Raw genomic sequence first — 6,193 nt, forward strand, 5'->3', positions numbered from 1 at the left:
TTCTGTATGCACACATTTATTCTTATTTTTCGAAGTTGAATGAAAGCACATGTTTTTACGCTCTCGTAATACTAACCTTGCTCCACTGATTTTACATTGCTTCCATCCGCTTTTTTTTTCTGTGTTATTTCCGCATGCACGCAACATTCGCTTTCAATAGACAGAAGGAGTGTTAGTATAGCAGGCTCCGAGTTTACAATTTATTAAATTAAACAATAATTTATGTAAGAATATACTTGTACTTACCGAACACAAAATAAAAAAAGCACATGTGAATCTTTGCGTGTGTTCATGTTATATGACGACTGAGTAAAAAAATAATGTTGACTCCCCGAAAGATAAAAGTTCCTGGTTCGACATCAGATGCATGCAAATTTTATGTTTTGCTCTCCAAAATCTTGATTTTATGTTTGTGCTATTTGTCATACAGCAGAGGAGAAGAGGGGAGAGGGAGGGGAGGGGGTACTATTAGCGCCATCTATTAGCAAACAATAGAAATAAAAAAGTAGGGTCAAACTTTTTCAACACCCAAACATTTTAAACGTCCTCGTTTAGTAATACGATCAGCAAAAGACGTTTAAAAGAGTACTCTTAGTCGATAAAGCTAATTGCTAGGGCCCATATATTGCTAAAATGTTCCTTGATTTGCATATTTCTCATACCGCCATATGTTGTTCTAGTTGGCTTCTTCCAAAAAAATGCTAATTAGCGAGAGTTAATTAAGCAAGGCAAGTAAAAGAAGCAAATAGGGCAACATGTGCCGGCGTGAGAATATGTAAAAATTCGATTCAGAGATGGATCGAATTAAAATTGGGGGATATTTTGCATTTTTTTCCTATAATGTACAAAACATTTACCGTACATAATCTTTTCCCTTTACAACAGTATAAAATAAGAGGAATGTGTGACAATATCCATATTAATTAGGAAGGTATGTTGTATGCTAGGTTAGCTAATTGTGTCTTCTACAGCTTCACTGTATAGAGGAAAGATGGAAAAAGAGAGCTCTACAAAAACTAACGCTCTTAACAATATTGTACGTTCGTGAAAATTATATATATGAATAAGACTTAAGCGTATTATCTACTTTCATGTCAGATTTTCCCAACCTGTGAGCTGTAGTGTTTAGGTGACAAGCGACCTGCTCAAATATGATACTGTTGACAATATTGTACGTCCGTGAAAATTACATATAAATAAGACTTAAACGTATTATCTGCTTTCATGTCAGATTTTACCAACCTGTGAGCTGTAGTGTTTAGGTGACAAGCGACCTGCTCAAATATAATACTGTTGACAATATTGTACGCCCGTGAAAATTATATATAAATAAGACTTAAGCGTATTATCTACTTTCATGTCAGATTTTACCAACCTGTGAGCTGTAGTGTTTAGGTGACAAGCGACCTGCTCAAATATAATACTGTTGACAATATTGTACGCCCGTGAAAATTATATATAAATAAGACTTAAGCGTATTATCTACTTTCATGTCAGATTTTACCAATTTGTGAGCTGTAGTGTTTAGGTGACAAGCGACCTGCTCAAATATAATACTGTTGACAATATTGAACGCCCCGTGAAAATTATATATAAATAAGGCATAAGCGTATTATCTGCTTTCATGTCAGATTTTCCCAACCTGTGAGCTGTAGTGTTTAGGTGACAAGCAACCTGCTCAAATATAATACTGTTGACAATATTGAACGCCCCGTGAAAATTATATATAAATAAGGCATAAGCGTATTATCTGCTTTCATGTCAGATTTTGCCAACCTGTGAGCTGTAGTGTTTAGGTGACAAGCGACCTGCTCAAATATAATACTGTTGACAATATTGAACGCCCCGTGAAAATTATATATAAATAAGGCATAAGCGTATTATCTGCTTTCATGTCAGATTTTCCCAACCTGTGAGCTGTAGTGTTTAGGTGACAAGCGACCTGCTCAAATATGATACTGTTGACAATATTGAACGCCCCGTGAAAATTATATATAAATAAGGCATAAGCGTATTATCTGCTTTCATGTCAGATTTTCCCAACCTGTGAGCTGTAGTGTTTAGGTGACAAGCGACCTGCTCAAATATAATACTGTTGACAATATTGTACGCCCGTGAAAATTATATATAAATAAGGCATAAGCGTATTATCTACTTTCATGTCAGATTTTCCCAACCTGTGAGCTGTAGTGTTTAGGTGACAAGCGACCTGCTCAAATATGATACTGTTGACAATATTGAACGCCCCGTGAAAATTATATATAAATAAGGCATAAGCGTATTATCTGCTTTCATGTCAGATTTTCCCAACCTGTGAGCTGTAGTGTTTAGGTGACAAGCGACCTGCTCAAATATAATACTGTTGACAATATTGAACGCCCCGTGAAAATTATATATAAATAAGGCATAAGCGTATTATCTGCTTTCATGTCACATTTTGCCAACCTGTGAGCTGTAGTGTTTAGGTGACAAGCGACCTGCTCAAATATAATACTGTTGACAATATTGAACGCCCCGTGAAAATTATATATAAATAAGGCATAAGCGTATTATCTACTTTCATGTCAGATTTTCCCAACCTGTGAACTGTAGTGTTTAGGTGACAAGCGACCTGCTCAAATATGATACTGTTGACAATATTGTACGTATATTGTATTGTATAGGAGACTAGAAGCATATAATTTGGCGAAAAAAAAAACCCAAGTAAGGTCATAGAAAATAGTTAAAAAAAAAAGTGAACAATTATATTTTGCATTGCACAGCATTAGGTATTAAATAACATACCCCAAAAAAAATCTCTGCATTATGCGTTCTGTAAAAAATTGCCCTACGTGCCAAATTGCTGTGTCAAGTAAACATTTTCAAAGGAACTGTCGTACTTGTGTGCCGGGAAAGCGAATATGTGCGACCAAACTGTGCTCTAAGTGTGGAAACAATTTTACTATTGATAACTTCAAGCGACACCAGCTTACTTGCAAGAGCACTGGAACATCTCTACTGCAACCTTCCAAGCGAAAGGTAGAAGTAACCTCCCTCGATGCATCGCCACCTGCCAAACGCGTCAAGCTGGCGAAGAAAGCAGACCGAATTGCGTTTGAGCATTTATTAGAAGACTTTAACATAACATCAGACAGCTTCTGCGATGTGCGTAGTTTTCTGGAGAGCGAGCGAGCTAAGATAATATCCATCCTCAACGATGCATTGGCTACATACTCCACTAAATTCTATGCTGTGCTATGCTGCAAGTATAAGAAACCGTCTGATGAAATATATAAATTCTTCCATGCCACAAAAGCAAAAACACTGCATCAGGCAGATATCACTGACCTCGACAGCATCTACGACAAGTTTGTCGAGGAGTTTGTGGCAAAGCACGAGGAGCATCGGGCTAAAGGCTCGGGCGGTTCGCTGTGTGGCGACCCCCACGAACTTTGTCTGAAACTTAGCAAGTTCCTGCCACTGGCAGGGTCTAGCTATATTGCCCTGCCACCCGAGGTTGAAGCAAGGAAAGCTGTTCTCAATATTCAGAACAAAGACACCAAATGTTTCCTCTGGTCGGTGCTGGCAGCATTGCACCCTGTTCACTGGAAAAACCACTCGTACCGTGTTGCACACTACAAGCAGTATGAGTCGGAACTGGAGGATGCAATGGCCGGGATTGCCTACCCTGTAGAAGTCTCGCATATTCGCAAGTTTGAGGCTCGTGCTCGTGACTTGTTGGGCCTGCAATTAGCCATCAATGTTTACGGTCTCACCGAGAACGAAAATGAGGTCCATCCCATCCGGGTGAGCAACATGAGCAACAACAACGAGGTACGAGAAATCAACCTCCTGCTCATCAAGGACGAGACCCATCACCATTACACCCTTATCCGTTCCCTCTCTCGGCTTGTTTCGAGCCAACGGAGCAAAGACAAAACCCACGTCGAGGTGTGTCGCAGGTGCTTGGCTATATTTTATAATCGAGAACAGCAGGATTACCGGTACATCAGAGGACCCAACATTGCTGCTGAGAAGCTAGCTCGCCACATGCTCTATTGTGGTACCAACAAGCCTGCACGAATTATCCTGCCCGAACCTGGTGCAGTAGAGTGCTTTCGCATGCACAGTGCTATGGTGAAGCATCCTGCCTATATTGTAGCAGACTTCAAGGCCTTTCTTCAACCTCTGTCTAACTGCGAGCCCAACCCCGAAACATCCTTTACCATTCCTTTCCAAATCCACGAGGCCTCGAGTTACTCCTATGTTGTGGTGTGGCGAGACCAACATATTGCCTCCGAGCCCTATGTGTATCGCGGTCCCGACCCGGTCAAACACTTCCTGGAGAGAATGCAACAGGAAGCCATCAAGATAGGGAAGGTGCTGTTGGCCCCCAAGCCCATGCTGCCTCTGTCTCCCAAAAACAAGCATCAGCACGAAATGGCTCTAAATTGTCCTGTTTGCAACTCGGTCTTCACTGACGATAACAAAAAGGTCCACCACCATGACCATTATGGGAGCGGAAGCTACATTGGCCCGTGGTGCAACAGATGTAACTTGAGAGCCAGGGACCCGCGCATCATACCGGTCTTTTTTCACAATGGCTCGGGATATGATTTCAGTAGTGTATATTAGTTGTTTCAAAGTAGTACTTAGTAGGTATGCTCTTTTTTTATCAATTGAATATCACTTTTTGACATATTTTGACAATTTTTTGTCGATGTTTTAGCGTTTAGCAATGTTTTTAGTACAATTTTCACTATACTCATTTTTCCCCCACTCGTACTTAGTAGGTATCCTCTTTTTTTATCAATTGAATATCACTTTTTGACATATTTTGACAATTTTTTGTCGATGTTTTAGCGTTTAGCAATGTTTTTAGTACAATTTTCACTATACTCATTTTTCCCCCACTCGTACTTGGTAGGTATATTATGATCTTACGTGATACAACTTAACCTATCCTTTTTTTACGATTATTTAATTTTTTTACGATCCTAAGTGATATAACTTAACCTATCATTTTTTTATTTATGCACTGTTTGAACGTCATCATTTGAGGATCATATTTTGTAGGTATTTTTTTTTTATCAATCGAATATAAGTTTTTGACATATTTTGACAATTTTTTGTCGATGTTATAGCGTTTAGCGATGTTTTAGTACAAATTTTCACTGCACTCATTTTTTCCATTTATACTTGGTAGGTATATCACGATCTTACGTGATACAACTTAACCTATCTTTTTTTTTTACGATTTTTTAATTTTTTTTACGATCCTAAGTGATATAACTTAACCTATCATTTTTTTATTTACGCACCGAACTAACCTACAAGGGACTCTGTTTGTTTTAATATTTCAGTATTATAAGGTTTTCACAAATTTTATATAACCTAAAATGTGTTGGATGTTGATTTTTAGTATGTGGCAATTTTTTATGAATTTTAAAACTGCTCCGTGACCCTCTCGTTCTTCACGTCGTAGGCGAAGGACTTCTCTGCAATCAGGATGACACTGCATAGGGTATCCTCGGGCAAGGCATCGTGGAACTCGCAGACGACCTTGATGTTGGTTCGATCGTTGACCACAACCTTCTTCCTCTTAGATGTGTTGATGACGGTCATGGGTCTCCGGGCTTTGAATTCGCTGGGCGTGTAGTACATGTCCACGCTTCCCTCGGTCACGCGTTTGTAAGCCGAAAACGCTTCGTAAAGTTTGAGGTAATCGTCTTTGGTCACGTCGAGGTTGTAATTCTCGCGCGGGAACACTTCGTTACGTCCATTCTTCAGATAAACGTTCTTGATTTTGCAGTCGTCGAACTTGCTGGAATCTTTCTCCTGATTGTTATCGCGCCCGGTCTGAAAAAGCACTACGACGAAATCTGGCATGTCGAACTGTATGTTGTTGAACTGCGTCGTCACGTCGAATTCCATGTGACTTCCCGACGCCATCTTCTGCACGCACTGGTAACCGTGAAAGTGAATCAACACCTGCGGACTTTTCAAGATCTCCGCTTTGTACTTGAGGGCGTAGTTCGTTTCGTATTCCACCACCGGCATTCTCAATTCCATGCTCCGGATGACGCATTTCGCCGCTTCGGGTAAAGTGTTGGCTATCGGCGTGGTGCCGTCCGGACCCAAAGTAGCGTATCGCATCAGTGCGTCGTTGTCGTTGGCCGCTCTTCGAAACGTGACCCTCAGTCCTCCCTTCCAC

This window comes from Lepisma saccharinum, unplaced genomic scaffold, assembly GCF_977018435.1.
Source record: "Lepisma saccharinum unplaced genomic scaffold, izLepSacc3.1 HAP1_SCAFFOLD_195, whole genome shotgun sequence".
Lineage (NCBI taxonomy): Eukaryota > Metazoa > Arthropoda > Insecta > Zygentoma > Lepismatidae > Lepisma > Lepisma saccharinum.